At 42.2% G+C, this 21187-nt stretch overlaps 1 protein-coding gene across 1 annotated transcript in view; it reads right to left on the bottom strand.

Annotated features, from left to right (window-relative positions):
• The window catches only part of PGM1 (phosphoglucomutase 1), a 62031-nt gene that overhangs the window by 39730 nt on the left and 1114 nt on the right, over window positions 1-21187 (bottom strand). The gene's annotated exons all lie outside the window — the stretch shown is intronic.

Here is a 21187-nt window from a genome sequence, read left to right as displayed (position 1 = left end):
CCAGGGCTCATGAGAGGGTTGGACCTGGGGCCTGAATGGTTTCACTCTTCACACCAGAAGATCTTCTTTAGCACATGCCACAGGAGTGGGCACAGGGGGCAGAATGGCCATGCTGTCTCTAAGCACAAGCACTCGGCAGAAAGCTACAAACTGGACTAAGAGCAGCAGGCAACATCAGAGCCCCAGACTAAGGCCCTGCATTGTCCCTGCAGGTACCCACCCAAGTGCTTGGGATGTTCGATTCAAGTGATTGGAAACACAAGCTGGGAAACAGTCATTCATTTTCTCAACCAACTGTAAGTGAGTATGTAGTAAATGCCAGTCCTGGACCAGGCATTGCAGGATAATGCAAAGACCACAGGCTTAAGAGCCACACACAACTAGGGCTCAATTTTTGACTCTAAAATGTCCGAGAGGTACAATCTTGAGCAAGTTACTTAACTAAACTGAGCCTGTAAAACGGGGTGAGCTCTCAAAGCTATTCTGAGAATTGCATCAGGTAACATATTAATACTATGCTTGCCATAAAGCAGATTATCAATAAAGAATATAGCAGATTATCATATTTATCAGGAAACCTCAGGCCCCACCTTTTCAGTCCTCCATTTCCCCATATCTAAAGTGAGATAATAACACCTGGCTCACAAGGATTTTTTGAAGATGGCCTTACTGAATATCCATGAAAGCCTCTGTAAGCTAGAAAATTATGCAAAGAATATGATTTTTCCCCCCACATTCTGAGGGGGGTAGGGATAGAAAAAAAAGGGGGACAGACCTTTATTCTTAAGAAGTTCATTTCAAAGCAGAGCCATCCCGGCATCCTGGAGTTACGGCTCTTGAGAGGTTGCAGTGATGGGATGAGACTGGAAAAATAGTTGGGGTAAGAATATACAGTCTCATGAACTGCACTAAAGTTTATTTTGTATGCACCAGAAGCTGTGGAAATTTTTAAGCAGAAGGAGTATAAACCAATGTTTTGGGGAAGCTGGCTGCTGTGGTGCATCCAATAGCTTAGAGAAGGAAAGACTGGAAAGAGATTAACCAAGGCTCCACGGAGGATTCCTTCCTCTGTGGGGTGGCTCTGAGGTTCCTGGTCAACATGATCTTGTCCAGAGCTGCATCTCTGTCCGCCTCCTACACAGGACTTCAACTCTGAGTCTTTGAGCTAGCTAGAACCCTGTTGTACTTTTTTTGTCCAACAGGAAGACACTACCTAAACATCCTCTTTCCTCTGACCCCTTCTCCACATAGTGTCTTCTACTAATCCCCTCTCTTCTCTTAGAGCTGTCCTCAACTCCACCCCACAACTGGACTCCTGGAGCCATGCTTCCACTACAGGACCCTGATGCCAGGCTTAAGGATGGACACTTGACCAAAGCTGGATCAGTCATTTTTCTCTTCAAGAAATCTGGAAGTAGGACTTCAAAGTATGCTCATTAGATTCAGTTAGTCCTTAAACTAGGAAGACAGGTAAACTCAGGAACTGCAGGGAAGAGACATGAGAATATCCCCAGAACGGTGACTGACAGGCACACAATGCATGGGAGCTCTACAGGACCCAACTCTGGATCGTTTCAACATCTCTGAGAGCTGTGGGCCTACTGTGCAGGAAGAACCGGAAAGGAATTCAAAACAGAATCAAGCAGAAACTAGATTAGATCAATCTTCTCAAGAGGGTAGGAGTTGCAGATTCATGAGACATGAGAATTAGCCAGCTGACATGTCACTCCCAATTCAATTGCAAAGGTAATTCCTAATTGCTTGGGGTGAGAGAATGGTTTATGAAGGGGGCATTTTTAAACATAGGAACATTTAGAATTAAGTACAGACATGATATAAATCAAACCTAGAGAATACAGATAATAAAATAAGTCAAACTTTGGTATTAGTATTTTTGCAGTATTTTGCAGTATTAAGTTGGGAAAAAATCTAAGTATACTTGGTATTTTAAGTACTTTAAGAGAATCTGAGATATTAGTGTACCTAATAGATTAGCCTTGTGATTGCAACTTATTTTGACTTATGATTTAAATTGAAGGGGGTAAGAGAATATTATAAAAAGTATTAACATTATTGGTCCCAAGAAAACTTTGAACGTGCCATATTTACGAGCTTAAACCATCAGATGCAGATAACTTACTGTAGTATTTCAGGGAATGGATTCTAAGGCCAGACTGACAGGTTTAGAACCCAGCTTTGCCAGTTACTAGCTGTGTGAACTCAGACAAGTTACTGAACCTCTTTGTGCTTCCACTGCCTCCCCTATAAAAATGAGGAGCATAACAGCCCCCTTCCTCCCTTGGTGTTACAGTCATGAGTAAGTGCAGTAATATATGAAAGATCTGCCAGAGCTAATACAGGACACCCTACACAAGTATCAACTATTACCATTATTAGATTATGTGAGAACAACTTGAATACTTGCTAATTTTGCTTCTTAAAAGAATTATAAAAGTAAATAAACATATTTGATTTATAAGTTTGAAATAGGTCTAGGAGTTAGAGAAAATGAGTTTATAGTAAAGATCACACACACAGAAAAAAACTTCAACAACTCATATGGACAACTGAGTCAGCAGAAGGAGAGGAAAATGAGGCAGATGTGCTGAGATAAAGAGAGAAGAGACTGAGAAGGGCTGCCAGATTCTTCCTGCCTCAGGCTCTTGTGAGGCCCACTGGCCCCCCACCGGCTCCCCTCCCCCCGGGGCTTCAGGCCTCCAGCCTTGTGACATAATCCTCTTGGATGCGCAGTGCAGTCCACCTAAGTTTCTATTACTTGTAACCACCTATAGCTCTTCACCGTGCTGAGCCGGGCTCTGTAATGCACCACTCACAGTTGCCAGCTCTCAGTCAGGCTCCAACTGCCAGCCCATCTAAGCAAGAAGAGGAAGAAATGAAAACCCCTACGCTTCTCCCTTTGAGCAACCTTAGTCAACAGCAAGGAGAAGGCAGAATGCCATTTACTACTCAGTCCCCTTGGGCAAAGTACTTAACCACTCAGTGTCCCCCATTTTCTCATCTTTAAAATGAGGATTGAAAATAATACCTACTTAGACTTGTTGTGATCATTTTGCAATATATACAAAAATCAAATCATTCTGTTGTATATCTGCAACTAATACGTTGTTTGTCTACTACACCTTAATTTTTTTCTTAATGCATCTCTTAAAGTAAACAGAAAAGAAAATAATACCTACTGCTTTGGTTTGCTGTATAAAGATTTGATGAGTTAATAAAGATATGATGAGTTTGCTGTGAAAAGATATGATGAGTTAATAAAGGTAAAGAGCTGAGCACTTGCTGGTTCTTGTCCCTTGTGAGCCCCACATAAGTGTTAGCTTTTATCACTGCACTAAATCAATCTGAAAATATGCAGCTGTGTTTCATACTTAGTGGGTATGTGTTTTTCAATAGAATTAGGAAATGTCCTTTAAAGAGAAGGAGAAATTACATTAAACTATAAAGAAGGCACAATGTCAGAAGAATTACAAGGGCCAGATGGCTTAGAGCTGTACCGAATCCCAAGTTCAAAAAGACTTCCGACGCATATTTTGAAGTTAAAAATGAACAGAACATCTGCATCAGAACATGTACATCCTTTAGCATCTGTCAGTCTGTGGTCCATCTGTGTACCCATCCATGCCTCCAGCAGTTAACTATAAATTGACTCACTGCACTCATTTCATCAGGCACTGTGCCCCATGGGAAGATGTCAGACTCAAGTTGCCAACTTTTGGTCTAAAAGGAGAGATAGATGAGTCAACAAATTGTTGAAAAATGGAGTAAAAAGTGCTAATATGGGAGCTCAGAGGACAGAGAGAAGTTATGAGCACTCAGAGGACAATGTGAGAAGTTATGGAAGACATTCCCCACCTCCACAAATGCCATCCTTAATTCATATGGTTAAATCTAAAAACAATCTCCTCAACTGGACGATGCACAGGGCTTAGGAATCTCTTTCATACATAATGTACATGTGAAGGAGATTCCTGTTTTATTAGAAATTACCAATATTCAAGCATTTTGACCTGTAAAAATGGCAATTTATATGGCTTAAAATTTTTTGTCTTTCTTTTTGGAGTATCCTCAAGAAAATTTTCATTTTTCCCTTAAGAATATTCACTTGGCACTAACAGAATATTTTCCCATAGTCTGGCTATTACCAGGAACTATGTATTTAAAATACCTTGGTAAAATGAAATCTATTTAAATAGCTCTGCAGTGTTTTCTAATTATTCATGGTTTTATGTTTCCCTCTTGTGGTTGAAAATGGAAAAACAAGCAAGATTTCCCACAGCCTCACAAGGGGGCGCACTATCTGGACTGAGAGGCAGGCATTGTGCAACTTGGGGAACCCCACTGACCCAAAATGCAATGGGAATCAAGCCCTCCCTGGAGTTTGTGGCAGACAGTGATTGGCCCTCTATCAAATAATTAAAATGTGGCGTGACTTCTGCATTTTTAAGAGTTGGAGAGGAATGGTCAGGTAATTCTGTCTCATCATTGATTTTTCCAATTACATGGCCTGGCCAAACTAGAATGTCCAGCTGTAAAGAAGTGAATGAAGGTGGCCACAAAGTGGCAACAACTTTTTCTATGGGATCTTTGTGAACCTGAGTGAAAGTAAATGAGGAAGGGCGTATAAAGTGCTTTTCGCAATGCCTGGACACAAAGCAGCCACTCAATAAATGTTGTTATCCAAACCACGAAAATAGAAGGCGGTATTGATAAGGACTGATCACATCCTTATAACACAGCCCCTGATCTCTAAAGCAGGAGAGCCCAGGCAGGAGAGAATCCATGCTGTGGGTTGGTCTGTGTGGTGGATTAAACATCTACAATGGGCCAGGGAAAGGTGGGGCAAGGGGAATGTACAGTCCCAGCTCTAAGCAGAGGGCTTTGGAGTCAGACAGGCCTGGGTCTGAATATGGCCTCTGCCACCTTCTGGCTGTGTATGGTCTTTCTGGCTTCAGTTTTCTTATTTGTAAATAGGGACACTGACTCCTTCCTGCTTTGAGGTTATATAGTAGGAGATAATCACAGTAGGTCACAACGTGCTGGGCAGTGTTCCAAGTGCTTTACAACATTGACTCATTTAATATTCAAAACAATCCCATAAGACCAATGCTATTATTCTCAGCCCCGATCTTAGGGATAAGGACACTGGGGGATATGGAGGTCATGATATCCGCCCAGGGTCCAGGAGCTGGGAAATGTGGTGGTAGGTTCTGAGCCCAGGCAATCTGACTCTCAAGCCCTCGCTCTTCACCATCATGCCATCTGCCTCTCACTGTAATATGTGGCCCTGTGAATGGCAAATACTCAGTAAACAATAGCTTTTAAAACAGTGCGCTAAAGAAATGTGAGCATTTTCTTCACTCTGAACCATTCATGGGACTCCCTGGTGTAAACAGCAGCCCCAGCAGGCATCAGCGAGGCACTCTCATCTGGCCTTGAGGTTTACGTAAAAACAAGGCCTCAGGAAAACAAAAAGTTGGACCACACCTTAAAAAGTTTGGGACCCTTAGACTATACCTCTAGACAACCCTATAAGAAATGTCTGCCTTGAGGAATTCAGCCACACAGATGGTGTTATTTTGTTACAGCAGCTCTAGGAAACTAATACAATTAAGTAGTTAAAAAAAAAGCAAGCCCAACTCCAGGACAGCTGAGCCCTTTGCAGCAGGGTAGCTGGCCTGAGAAGAGGCCCTCGGGTAGAACCCTGCCTACACATGCTGCTTCAGAGTGCCTGGTTCTTAGCACTAAATAACGGAGTGTGCTGTGGCTTCACATATACAAATAGGCCTCCTCCCTCGCTCAGTGCTGAGGAGAAAGACAGCACTTCACGTGTTTTGTAACCTCAGTACCTGGAATGAAGTACCATGGATGGTCACTGCAAGCCTGAGTGGCTGAGCTGTTGAACTGAGAGCACTGAGTGACCTGTGGACAGGTATCTGGTGAACAGAGGGGAGTCTTTCCAGGCAGCACTCCAGTGAGTGGTCTCCCCTCCTCAGACCAACCTCAATGATAAAATTAACCACCCCCACCCGACAATCACAGACGACTTCCCAAAGCATGAAGCACCCACATCAGAGCACACACTGGCATTTTAGGTAATTTCTGTAGCACACAGACTTGGGAGGGAACAATTAGGAACAGAACTGGAAATTGCAATAGCACAGGAAGTAGAGCTGGTCAGTCCATGGCTGAGGCAGAACACTGGGTGCTCATGGGTAGAAAGGTGGAGAGGTCTTCATGGTGTCACTCCACAGAGTGAACTTTGACGTGGGGTAGAAAAGTGGTGAGTGAGTTAGAGACAGAGACAGATACTAAAGCTAACGAGAAAAAGAGGGTCACAGCCAAGTGAGAGCTACAGGAAATATTACAGCCACACCATACATCTAGTTTTTTTGTACATCTTTGCATTTGTAAATGTGTGATTTAACTTAATGAACTGCACACCGTTTATTCTAGAATATGGATTTAGATCAATCAGCCCAAGATAAAAGACTTCCCCTGATGAAAACAGGTCACACAGAGACTATTAATTGTCAATCTGCTAAAGACAGTCTTGGCAAACTGATAGAGCCTTAATGTGTTACTGAACAAACACTGGCCCTAGTCCCCCTTATAAATAGCTTTTTAGGTTTGGTAACCTAAATCTCCAAGATTCTCCCTTCCCGTCAGGGTCCTAAGATAATTCTTAGGCTGAGTCTCAGGTTGGGGTGTGTATAAAAGGAAGCCTCAGGGGGTAAGGACTTGTGTGGTGACATGGCATCTCTGGCTGCCTTGCCGGCCGCCCTCTGCCCTTCCTACAACACAAGAGTTAAGACGGTTCTATTTGAAAGTCTAAGTATGTGGCTCCCTTTCCCCAACAGCCTCCTTATTTTGCCCCTCCTGTTCCCTTTGTGTAGAATGTGTCCTTTTTTTCCTCGCTTTCTTTTCTCACCGCTCAAAATTTGGCTCGAATACATCTCCCCTAGAAGCTTCCTCTGACCACCTCTCCATGCTCCCCTCCCACAGGGTCCCCATGGCACCCTAAGGAGGCACTTGTCACACCATGTGTGTTGCCCGCTGGGCGACAAGCTCTACAGGGAACTGGCCGGTCTTAGGCCCTTGTATATGCCCCACATGCGCAGCACAATGCTGAGCAAGGAGAAAATGCTCTGTAAATGTTTGAGGGATGGAAAGCACCCCCTAAAATGTTAGTTGCTGCAGCAAAAAGACCCAAAACAACTACTTACACCACTACCCTAAAACCTTAATGGGTAGACCTGGTACGCAAATACCAAACACTGCGACTAGTACTTAAGCTACTCAGGATCACTTTTGCCTATTTGGGAGCTAATTGCTAATGGTCTTTTGAGACAAGATAACTGAGTATCAAGCTGATAGCATATTACGAAAAACTTGTATTTATGCAGAACAGGCCTCCCACCCCATCCCAAGCCTGGTGCACTAAACACTTCTCTCTGTGGGAAAGACATTTCTGTTCTGAAATTCACAGGCCAAAGGGTGTGGAGCATTTTGATAAATCACTGGGAAAGCTGGGAAGAGAAGTGAAACTGAGAAGGTGGGAGCTGGCTGGGGCCTATTAGCAAAGAGAAGTATCTGTATTTAAAGTGTCTGTATTTCCCACCAAAAACCTTGTTGCCCAGTATAGCAACCTGCTCATCATGATGACATGTAAGGCATTATGCTAGGTAACTTCCTAGGCATTACCTTATTATTTCCTAAACATACTTCTATGACATATTATTTCATTTTACAAAGAAGTAAAGAAACAGGAGTTCAATTTACCCAAAATTAAACAGCTAATAAACAGCATATCCAGGAATCAAGTCTGTCTGACATCAAAAGTTGTAATGCAACAATATTCTAACATCAAGAGGTAATTTTGATAACCCACTAAGACCCTCAGAATGGCACGCTATCTTTATTCTTTGGTTATTCTTTAACACATCTGAGTTTCGGACTTCGAGAGATACTAGATAAAATTGCATGTCGAGATTTGTTTTGGCAGAAGACTTAAATTTAGTCCAGTGGGGTGACCTTCCTGAAGCCACAGTGGAATTTCGAAACAACCATAATAACTCACATTTGAGTTGTACACCTTAGAATTCCTAAAACCTTTGCATGCCCATTATTTAATTTAATTCTCATAAAATTCACTGATAGGGCAGATACTAGAATGAATCCCATTTTACAAGTGAGAAAACTGAGCTTTAGGTCAGTTAAACAGAATACATGATATTATACAGCAAGTTGTACAACTGAGATTCAAACCAAAATCTTCCCATCACTATGAACTAAAGTTATTTGGTAAGATGCAAGGAGCCACCAAGTGGCTTGTTTTCTGTACGGCATTATGTCAGGTGTCCACAGAAACAGCATGGTTACAGAGCTCTGGAATCTTCTTGTCAACTATTACCATTAGTGTACTTCAGCTAGAACAAAGGTATTAACTGCATGCATTCAAGAGGGACTGTGCCCTGCTTCCACCCTCACCACCCTCACTTCATTCTCAGCTAAGGTCTCCCTGATTCTTCTTTATTTATCTGCATCTGCCTCAAAAATTACCCCATCTGGAAGAGAAGAAATCCTTGTTCTCTCCTTCCCCACAAGGTGGGGCTGGGTGGTTCTCCTCTGTTTCCATGATTCCCTGCATTTGTCCTAATGCAGTTGTAGTGCATTGAATGGTAGCCACCTCCACCCACCCCTGCAAAGATACAACCACCCAGAACCTGTCAATGTTACCTTGTTTGATAAAAGGATCTTTGCAGATCTAATTAAGTCAAGGATCAAGATGAGACCAATCAAGGGCCTACATGAGATCACCCAAGTAGGCCCTAAATCTAGTAAGAAGCACCCTTAAAAAAGAAGAGGAAAAGACAGACACACAAAGAAGGGAAGGTGGAGGCAGAGAGACTGGAGATATGTAGCCACAAACCAAGTACACCTGGAGCCACCAAGAGCTGAAAGAGGCAAGGAAGAATTCTCCCCTGAAGCCTTCAGAGGGAGTACAGACCTGCCAACACTCTGATTTCAAACTTCTGGTCTCCAGCACAGTGAAAAAAAATAATTTCTGCAGTTCTAAGTCACCCAGTCTTATGTAGTCATTTGTCACAGCAGCCATAAGAACTAATACACTAGTATTCATACCATAGTTTTTCAACCACCTCTGGATGCTCCTCTGCTAGCATGAGCACCTTGAGAACAAAGACTTTGCCATATTCATCTTTGTACCCCCAACCATCTCTCACAGTGCCTCGCACAGAAAGACTGCTCACCAGTGCTTGCTGAATGAACAAATCCATGCTGACCAGGAGGCTTACAGTGATGCCAACACACATTTCTTGCAGCTTCCCATCTGTGGCATGACATTGGCATGGGCCAGGCAACCATTCTACAGATCCATCCTAAAATACCCATCTTCAGGCATCCACTGCTAGCTCATGGCTCCAATGAGGTGATGCCCTCAAATAAACGGCCTTGGGACTGAAACTTACAGCACCTGTGAACCTCTGCCTCACAGATCAAAGGATAACGAATGGACAGGGGCAGGACATGACATCTAGGTGGTGGGGGTGGTGGCAGACACAGAAGGCCCTCCCCTCTGCCCTCGAATGGACTCAGTGTTGAGAATAATCATAATAATCACTAAAATAATCAGAGTCTTCAGCTTACTAAACACAATGTCAAGCACTGTAAGCGTTCGCAGATTTTACTTCACCCTCACATGAATCTTTCAAGGCAGATAGTACTCTTTTTGTACCAAATCTACATATGTGTGAGGGAACTGGCTACGGTGAGCTGTGTGATGAGTGTTTTTCTCATGCATTTGACACAGAGGGCTGGATGCCAACACTGCGGCCTAGCCCAGAGGGGCTTTCCTGACAAGCACCAACCTTACTCCCAATTCCATTTGAGTTTCCTACACTTATTTCCTTTTTGCTTCATTCTGAAATGATTTCATTTCATTCTGCTCCACAGACTGCATTTCTCAAAGTCCCCGTGGAGGCAGTGGAACAAAACAGTTTTATTACTAAAGCAAAAGATCTTTCCCCATCCCCACCCAGTTATGCCATCCCAGCTCCATTTCATCCTTTGAGAATAGATTCTGGCCTCTTCAGAGTTATGGGCTGAACTCTCGGAGCAGGTGGGTGCCAGCTCAACACCCAGGCTTCTGTGGCTCAGAGCTGATAGGGCTCTCATACTGGGTCAGGGCCACTTTGTCTACTTGTGTTTTAACAAACCTTCCCATCGTGTACAAAAATGCCTAACCAAAGCATAGTTAGATATCTGCCAGAATGGAAGAGAACCACATGCCCAGGCCACCAGTAGACTGTAGAAGCAAAGTGAGCCAGAATCTCCCTCAGCATAAACTGCCTTCTAAGACCCCCTCGACAGGGCACTGCACTGCATCAGTATAAAATATGGTTGCTCATTTTAAGTAGTTGTGCCAGAGCATTTCATCTAAATTAATGTTATCTCCTTCAAAACAATCACCTGGGGGAGCAACATATTTATTCAAACATGCCAAGATTGCACTAACACTTCTGGGCAACTGTCTTAACAGTCTGTGGCACTTTCTTTGAAAGTCTTCAGTCATAACAAATTTCATCCTTTGAGAATAGATTTGAACTTTGAAAAGAGACAAAAATTGGTTGGAGCCATGTCTAATGAATAAAGTGGGTGATCAAACCTTGTTACATCGTTTTAGGTGAAAAATGAGGCATGACTATAAAATAATGTGACTGGTTTTCCTAGGTGACCCATAAACCGACTGGCTGAAAAATAATTCCCATAGAGGAGTTTCAAAATGCTTTGAGCACGAGACGCATCACTGGAATGAGTGCACGGTTCCCTGAGTGGTGATTTGGCAGGGCACAATACTAATCTGGATATATAAGTTCAAATATGTTTATAAAAAAAGAAATCTGATTGCTTACACTCATGAGCATGAAGAAGCTATTCTTCTGGAGAAAAATCTCTTTTTTTTTTTTGTGACAGCCTGATCTGCTTTGGACAGGGAGGCTGCTGAGAAAATAGACTCACTTCCTGCAGAAAGCCTTCACTGGCCACCTCATCCCATGCCCAGCCCCACCCCAGGTTGGGGCAAGGATGCTCCTAGCCTCGAGCCACCACAGCCATCTTCTGTTTAGGTATTAGCTCTTACCTAGCAGTGACTGTCTTTTCTGTGCCAATCTTCCCACATGCAATAAGGTGCTGCTGGAGTGTGGGGACATCTTCAACTCTGTGTCCTCAGCACCGAGGACAGCACACACAGCAGCATGGGACACTAATTCCACTGTTGTGAACACAAACCCTTTCCTTTGCCTTTGCTTCTCATACTCCCAAGGCTTTGCTTGCTAATGTAACTTCTCCTACCTAACAATCAAAACTAGACATTCAGTCCAGGTTAAACACACCCACACAAATTTATAGAGACCTAAGGTAGACTAGTGATTGCTTAGGGCTGAAAGCAAAGGGGAAAAAAGGGACCACTATGATATGGGGCTTCTTTTAGGGTCATGGAAACATTCTATAATTAGATTGTGGGATGGTTGCACAACTCTGTCAATATGTAAAAAAATACTGTATTGTAGAGGGCAAATGGGTGAATGTTAATTATATCTCAATAAAGTAGCTTATTAAAAAAGTCTTCCACAGTGGGAATGTTTGTATCTTGGTTCCTTTCTAAATGGTGGCTGGAATAAATGATAGTCACAGTCTCTTCCAAAAATCTAGTTGTCTATATAAAATTAAATTTTTGTCTTTTCTATGTAACTCCATCACTTAAAATGACTTGAATATTTTCACCCAATTTGGAAAGCATGTTTATGATAGTAAGAATCATTAGGTATTCCCCAACATCAATTCTCCCTTTCATTTAGCTTGATAGCCACAGTGTTTAGCCTAACACATAGCACCCAGAATAAAAAAGATCTTTCCCAGCCTACCTTGCTGCTAGAGGAAGCATTAGACCAAGTTTTGGCCAACAGGACATGAGCGAAATTGACTATGTGCAGTCTCTGAGAAAGGTGTGCCTGCCTTCCTTTTTCTCCTTCCTGTTGGCTGGAATGACCATAACAGATAGGCAGCCATCCTGGACCATGCAAATAAGGGCAACTTACTAGGGAAGGCTGAGGAACAAAAGAAACGTGGGTCCACTTACATGATAGAGCCTCCATACCAGCCCTGGACTGTTCACAGTCAGTCTATTACAGATTGAATTTTATTACTATGAACTTTTATTTTGTAGCAGCCAAATCTACATTTTAACTAATGATAACATTTGGTATTCCATAACAACACAGATCTAATGTGTGGCATGGGCATAGTTTTTATGCCATGACAAAACTGTCACTGCTACCTTGGAAGGCAGACCACAGGCAGACCAAGCCTGGAGCTCCAGGCAAATGGCTCACAGAATTCCAAGTAGGAGTGTTTACTGGCTGCTTCTGGACACAATACAGAAAGGAGCACAGGCAAGGAATGGCCAGCCTGCAGGCAGACCTGGAGGTTATAGCTGTGCTAAGGGAAGTTTTCTTTGTATTCTGCAAACTATGTTACCCAAGTCCATCAACTTGAGGCACTGCAGAGTTGAGATGACCCACTATCTATGTACCCAAGCTAATGCAGCTATAAATGAAGCAGTAAGCATAGCAGAAAAGGCTGTAGCTTGCCAGACAATGGGAACTAGCCCACCAGCAAAAGATCCAATTAAGGATACTGCCTTCATACCCAGTTTAGCTTTTCCTACTGTCTCAAGGTATCCATTAGAGATGGAGAAATGAGAGGAGGGACAAAGCACAGAGGCCAGAAAAGAAAAGCCAAAGTTTTCAGGCTTCAAATCTCTGTCTAGATGAGAACTTCCACTGTGGTGATCACTACATGAAACTGATTAGAACAGGCCAGAAGCCTAGCAAGCTTTTGGAGTAACTATATAGTGAAAAAATCCACAAATTTGTTCTGCAAAAGCAACCCCTGTCCTCCTACCTACCCCCACAACTTTAATCAGCAGGAAGCAGGACGCAGCCCCCAAAAGGGCCCTCAGGACCTACTCACCAATGTCCAGTCCTGAGTACAAAGGACAGAACAAGAGAATTCCCCCTAAAGGGCAGACCCAGGGTTCCCAGTGGACCTACTCCATTGCCAGGTCAGAGGGTCTGCCTTCCCCACCAGCAAGAGTGTGAACACTATGGCTGGTGACTGCTCTACTTATATAACTATGTAAGTACATACATTTTTTGGAAGGAATTCAGGGGGCCTCCCCTAGGGATAGTGATGTTTCATGGGCGGGAAGGATGGGTATCACCAAAGAAGTTGCCTGCACAGAGATTTCTACTTGCCCCTCCCTTTCCTAAGGTAGCAGAACCACCCATTTTTAGCTGGCCATGTGCCTCCCAATATAAAATCTACATTTTTCTGCCCTTCTTGCAAGTAAGTGTGGCCTGCATGGAAGATCTAATCAGAATTGTGGGCAGAGTGGCTGCACAATTTCAAGATTGTTTAAAGGGAAAAGCATTTCACTCAATCTTTTTCCCATGGCCACTGGCTGAAATGTGGACATAGTGGTGGGAGCCATCTGCAACAGGTGGGCAAAGGTAACACCTTTGAGGTGGCAGAACCATAAGATTGAAAATAGTTGGGTCCCGACACCACGAATCTACCATACTAGTCCTGGCCTGCTTTCACCCAGACTTTTCTACAAGAGAAAAAAGAAAAACTACCTTGTTTAATCTAAATCCACTGATTGTTTCTGTTGTAACAGTTGAATTTATGTAACTGTGCAATTATCTGATTTAAAACAGGCTACATGGTGTACATCAAATTCACTTTGGGAGACATATAAAATATCATCTTCTAGACCAGCCAAACTGAGCTACAATGGGAGGGCAGACCTTGACAAGGACTCGAACAGAGATTTCAAACATAAGCCGAGTAGAAGCCACAGAGCACAATGCTCCAATCATGTGCCGAGTTCCAACTGCCATCCTTCTCATTTGTGCAACCCTGAGTAGCAACAGGAATTTACAGTGTAGTTATATCATACAACTATTTATCTTGTCTAACTATATAACAGTATTTATAAGTTTGTTGTTAAGTAGACTTTATGTAAATTTATCAAACAACAAATTTAGCTCTATACAACTGCAGGGAGAGGAAGGGAGAAAAAGTGACATTTAAACAGTATGGACAATTCTGTACTGTTTCACCCAATGACCATATGCTCTTGATAAGTCTTAGTCCATACATGTCTCTCAAAGTCGGAGCATCTTGTGCTGAGTGTTACTCTAGTAGTTAAAGATATACATATTGTGTTATACATTTTGTTTTCCAATAGTACTTCCCTAAGGGATTTTATGTCTTTGACTATACTAACAGTTCATTTTCCACTGTAAATCAAGAGCCCAACCCATGGTAAAATGTGACTTCCCCATTTTAATTGGATGACAGTAAATGATTTGCCCCCATTGAGCCCAAGGAAGCCAGCTGGTACTAGAATTATATTCTAGTGGCTCAGTTTTCATTGTTTATGTGAATCATCAAAGGAAGAAAAACAGCTATGCCTTCATGTGGATTCTGTCCCTTCCTTTACATTGTGATTCCACAAGCTGGTTTCAATTCAATCTAATAGTGAGAAAAGTGGTTTTTACCCAAGAGGAAAGGTCTGCACACTGCTCCACTCCAAATGCTCATTTACTGCTTAAAACTTCACCCAGACTGGCAGGGTACTCAGCCATGCAGCATGGGAACCTGGTATTGGGAACATGGTCCTGGAGTGCTGGTGTTTTTTCTACTGTACTGTCTCTTGCATTCTAGAGGGGGCAGTTCCAGTCTCTCTTCCTGACTCTGCGACTGTGGGCCTGGGACACCTGAAATGTTTGCTCTAGAGAGGAAATGAAGCAATGCATGCAGAAGTATCTTATAAAATACAAAACCTGAGGTGTGTTTTAGTGCAGTTGCTTCTCGGAGAGTATGAAACAAAAACACAGACTTGGAGGATGGGGGAAATCTTTAACCTATCTCTTCAATGTGCTGTGCTCTCTCACATCTGGTTCCACCTGGAACATTCTTCTCTTCTCTTCACCTTCAGGTCTCAGCTTAGCTGTCACTTCCCTGCTCCTTGTGCCTGAATCAGGTGTACCATTTTTCTGCTCTCAGAGCCTGTCTTGATCAACTGCTTAACAGCTCGAACTACACCTAGTAGCAGTCGTTGGTTTGCTTGTCTGTAACCACCTGGCTTCCAACACAAATCTTTTCGACTCTAAGTCCCAAGTGAGTGAGGACTGGGCTTGTCTTGTTCTCTGCTTTATCCCAGGAGACAGTTTAGTTTAACTAATGGATTCATTCTGACATCCCCACCATTTGTGATCCTCACACTGCTTCGTTTGGCCCCAAAGTGACTAGTGACCATGCTGTCTAAGCCCACTGAACCCACACAATGTAGTAGCCATTTCAACTCACTCTTTAGCAATGGAGGTGGTACTTGTCAGCATATTGGAGTTCAGTGTCAGGGACTAATATTCTAACAATTGGAATTAAATCCTTACCCCAAAATCCTACCTCAATGTGACCTAGGAGGAAAGTACTCCTTGGGCTGAGTTAGTCACACTCAACAGCACCAAAACAAATTTCACGTTTTAATTGCCAGAATAAGGCATGCAGTGAGTGTCTATAGGAAAACAGGACCTCACTCTCCCTGCATGCCATTAACAATAGTTTAAAACAAAGAAGCCAAACTTGAACCTGGAAATATTCTTATACCATATAGATGGTTGTATTAACCCAGGGTGGTGTAAAATGGTATTTCTCCAAATGGTTCTGGGGTCCTCCTGCAAACTCACATACTACTTGTTTATATATTAAAATCTCAGAAAGTCCTTCTTAACATTGCCAATTCCAGTCTTCCCAAATTTTTAACCAGATGTGATAACCAACCCCAGAACTATGTGCTTTGGGATATACTTATTTATGGAAAAGATCAACTGGATGAAATATCAGAAGACCAGAGTTCTGCTTCCAACTCCACCACTTATTAGCCTGTTGGACAAGTCAACCAATCTTTCTTCATTACCACCTGTTTATCACATTTTACCTTTTCAGAAACAGAAAAACAAACACACTGTGAGAACACAGTGTTCAAGGTGTCTTGGGTTCTAATTGGCATCACTTGATTGGCAGTCCGCACTCACGGTGTCTCTTCAGGGCTTGATTCACCTTTTCTATCCTTTGCCTTAGCGACTCAGCTGATGGTGACAGGGAGAAGCACTGGGAAGGGAGACTTCATCAGATGAAGTTAAAATGAAAAAATAGAACAGCTGGTATCCATCTGCACACCCTGAGGCACAGGCAAACTCTTGTACCCTTTCCAAACAACTTCCTGGGGCTGCCCCTCTGTGACGTTTCCCCTCTGAGGGTAACAGAAAAGAAATGTCTTCTCCAAATTCTCCCAACTAAAGTCCCTGGTGAACCTTCAGTTACTAAACACATTTCATAGCCATTTTTAAAAGGGGGTTCCTGATGTTGAACACAGATTCAAGGGCAATGGAATGACTACGTATGGACTTCAAGGCAAGATAGGAGAGAATGAATGGATCAGTTCAAACTTTCCTGCTTAACTTTCGTAGATGGTTAGCCCACTCAAATTATCCTCCTGAAAGCTTTTTTCCTAATTCTGTTCTTTGCATGTGTATGCATTTCTTGTGCCTTCTCTCCCCCAAAGGACTGTACACTCCTGGATGGAAAAGGATAGGTAATACCTTATTCTTCCTGATGTTTAATGCAGATCCAAAATCAGAAAGGGTAAACAAGGGGAGAACAACATTCATAAGCCCATCATAACTAAAAGACTTTTTTTAAAAGAATGTGAGTTACAGCATATTCAAAAGTGACTCAAAGATGTTTCTCTGCCAATCATCCCTGCCCTCAGGGTATCAGGTTTTAAGTAAGTGTAGCAAGATGCCTCCATCTACACCAATTACCTCACAGTCTCAAAATGTTCCCCCTCCTGCCCAGCATTCTTCCATTTCCTTCTCAGAACTATCCAGAAACATGTCCCTTCCCCTGTGTTTGCAGCTGGGCCTCATGGAAGTTCAGAAAAGAGTGATCCATCCCAAATGGTAGTTAGTGGAGTTCCTCCACTTAAGACAAAGTTCTCAAATCCCCACTGGTTTGGTCTGAGGACCTGAGACCCTTACTCTTTGGGTCACATACTTGATGCCCATTTTGGTCCAAGTAGCACCTGACACTAAAAGGGGATCATTTGTTAAGTGCAGAAGTTCTTAACTTAATCCTTCGATGTCCTCCCAAGAGGGTAGAATTCAATGGGGTTTGTGAATTTCAGTGGCAACACAAAAAAATCTTTATTTTCTCTAACATCTTAATGAAATTTAGCATTTCTTTCAATTATGAATATAGGCAACAAACCAGAATTAATTAAAATTATTACTATTGTTATCACCATTACTTCTACTAGTACTACCTGAAATTTTATCAACAGAAATCACAGATATTTTCGTATTATTTTATATAGCTATCTCAAAATATTGAGATTCCACATATCTCAAAATATCATTTAAACATTTCACTACTCTAAAGTAAGACAGTATTACTCACCGCTAGATCTTATTTAATGTGTCAATAAAGAAGCATATGTCTTGCTATATCATAAATACAATTAATACTTTGATAGTTGTATTTAATGTAACTTTTATTTCCATTGTAATCCTTCATTTTTAAAATGTATTTAAAAATAAAATTATTCTGAGAAAGGGCCCATAGATTTAACAAAAGTATCCATGACATAGGAACCCCTGTGAATTGATGAAAGAAAATCTGCTTATTCACAGGTTCCCAAAGGTATTTATTTTGCTGAAGATAAACTATTCTTCAAAATATCCAAACATTATTTTACTTGTGGGTTTGAACTCTCCCCAATACCTACTACTAGTCACTTCTGAATCAGTGGGACCAAGAGTGATTTTGAGGGACCAGGAAAGGTTTGAACTAAGTTGTCTGCATCAGGCATCTCTTAGACTTTTCAGTAACAGGGGCCAATATATTCCTTTTTCAGTTGGGCTTATCTCAGTTAGGTTTTTGCCAGCTGCATCAATTGGGTTCTTCACCCCCCTATATTAGTTGGAGCCATCAATGGCTAGAGGAATGTGGGGCACAATGCTAATATCTATGGGGGTGGGGAGGTGTTAATATCTGCACAGGATTGGGCCTGATAAACTTTCAGTCCCAGTATCAGCAGAACATTGATAACACAAAGTTCTGCCCCAGGCCCATCCCAAGGTTTCCCCACAAGTGTCATTCACACAGCTTCCTGGTGAGAAAGGACTGCAGGGTAGTTTAAAATATGTTGTTTCGCTTAATCCTCACAATAGCCTCTCTCAGTATGAATTATTATTTCCGACCTTTCCAGACAAGGTGGGAAAACGTCAGAAATTAAACAATTTACCCAAGAGAACAGTCCCCAACTCCTATGATTTTTATTCTTTCTGCCTAGAATTCCTCCCCTGACAAAACTACCTTAGCAACTCCAACTTCACCCTTTAAGCCTCGATTCAGCTACCACCTCTCTGTGACGCCATCCTCACTTCAGCTTCCTTTCCCAAGCCTAGGTTTGCCCGGCTATCCAAAAGTAAGTGTTCCTATGACACCATCCCTAAGCCAAAATGGAATAAAGCAAAGAAGCAATTACCATTAATTTACACAGATAATTTTTTGAGCATATCCAGACCAAAAAATAACCTTAGGCTTTTCTGATACCTCAGGACACATTTTGCTAACAGATGAACAAAGTAAATCAAGGTAAAGCACAGACACAGTTGGAAGCTCTGGGGCCTGATGCTGAGGTGCTGAGCTTAGATCCCTGGGAAGGTGCGTGGCAGGGCCTCTCTCGCCGCTCAAGGTGAGCACTGCCTCTATACTGGCTTGCTGCAAAGGGAATGCTGGACACTATTTTCACTTTTAGCTTCTCTCTGGAAAAAAAATCCACTTTGGATTTCTTTTGGTTTGTGAAAACAGGTACTAACGTAGGTTTTTTCATAAAAGCAAAGTGGGGTGACATGAAGTTTTAACAAGTTGGGGAGACCTGTACAGCCCTCAGTGTTCTTGCCCTGGCAGTACCTGGCACATACCACTACCAACACCTCATACTCTGTGCTTTCTGCTTGTTCTTGTCTACCTGCCCTTCTAGACTATTTACTTCCTAAGGGGAAGAATATTTTGTATCTCAAGTACTTAGCAAAAGACACCTGATACGAAGTAAGCGCATAATAAACGTTTGATGAGAACAAGTTTATTGGTCACCAATTATACACTGGCTGTAATTGCTGAAATGCCCTTAATTGAAAACTTATTCCACACCTTTCACAATTTACAATTCAGGACAACTGAACAAGGACTCAATGAATGAATGCTACATTGTACTAGGCACTGCAGATAGAGATCAAATACAGACCCCATAAAGAAGCTTACTCTCTAGTGGAGGAGTTTCACCTACAAACAGATAACTTCACTGGGATTTGATTAATCTATTCTAGAAGTATCTATGGGAAAGAGCACTTCATAGGGGGAGGAGAGCAGAATAGGGTTGTTGGGAAAAGCTCTCTGAAGATGCTATCTGAATTGAACTACACCAGAAGAGACAGAGTAACACATTTAAATATCTGGTGAGTAGAGATTGAGAACAAAATCAGAGAGCAGACAGCTAAGGACAGAAATTTAGGGAATAGCTAGGGTGTGGAGAGGGCAAGTGGTCCAGGAGAGAACTTTCAAAAGGTGTGAGTAGAATCAGGAGAGTGATCAAGGCAAAGGAATGAGAACTTTAAAAGAGTGCAAAATTAGCAGTCAAATGTAACAGAAAGGTCAAATAAGGCCTAAACTGTGTTCAATGGATTTAGCAACCAGAAAGTCATTAGTAACCTTGGCAAGAGCAATTTTAGTGGAGGGGTGGGGGAAGGAGAAGCCAGACTGCAGTGAGGTGAATTTTAGGGGTGAGAAATCTGCGATGGTGAACACAGACTTTTACAAAGATTGACTTAAAGAGAGGAAAGCAATAGGGCAGGAGCTAAACGGTGATGTGTTTTAAGTTTTAATCTTAACTAATTTTTTTTCTTCCCATCCCACATTTCCCAAATGGGCAACTTTCCATCTGGACCCCTAAAATTCCCAGGATGTCTTGTGTGTTTTTTATTCCACACATTTCTCTGTAAATGGTATAGGCTCAGATTTTGTTGAAAAAATAAATGACATGCAAATTCAGCACAGGTGATAACAGATTTAAGGGAGAACAAGGATTTAAGCGAAGGTATCAACTATTGTCTTATTTGCTCTTTCAAGGAAATTTGTGGTTATCTGAAAACTCAGGAGCATAGAGAAAACAAATCCAGACAATCTCCTCTCATTGATGCTTATATACGTTTGCCCCAGGGAGGCAGATGTAGACTGGACCCTGTATGGATTTTGGTGACTACTATTTTGGTGTCATCCTTAGATTCAAGAGTCCCCTCACTCCCAGAAGCTGTTCAAGTTGTTGGAACTACCAAGCTGGCACTAAATTCTCAGTGCTGCCATTACGGGTTCTGCTTAACCTGCCTCTGCGTCAGTTTTCTTGTTGGCAACTTGGGGATACCTGTAATAGCATCTACCTCACAAGGCTGCAGGAGGATAAATGAGACACCGCAAGTGAAGTGCTTTTCATGGTGCCTGGCAAAATCACACTCAGTATATTCACAAAATAAGGAAAATAAAGGACTACTAAAATGAATAGAAGTATTACTAAAGGGAATGAGTTCTAGAAGAGTTGGTTATAAGTCAAATCTCATTTTAAATACAGAAAGAAAACCTCGTTAGAAAACATTCTATAAAAGTGAGTGATCAGCCCCAATTTACCTATTTTATAAAACCCAGCTTTTCGTATATTAGGCTTACTGAAAAATCTATTTCAAAGTTACACTTATCCAAGTGTGCCTGCCCATTAGGTCAGTTAATGTTCCTTAGCTGGAGGGGGACGGAACCAAGGCGTTGCATTAATTCCCCGGCCTGCCACGACTGCTTGCAAAAGAGCGCCCTTGGGCCTGCGGTTTCTGTTCTAATGAAAATTCAGCTCCAGCCCCACGGTGGAACAGATCCAGAAGCACCACCAGGCAAAGACTAGACCTTTCAAAAC

The sequence above is a fragment of the Manis javanica genome, chromosome 4 (assembly GCF_040802235.1).
Source record: "Manis javanica isolate MJ-LG chromosome 4, MJ_LKY, whole genome shotgun sequence".
Taxonomy (NCBI): Eukaryota; Metazoa; Chordata; class Mammalia; order Pholidota; family Manidae; genus Manis; species Manis javanica.
This window is presented reverse-complemented; position numbering and strand designations above follow the sequence as displayed.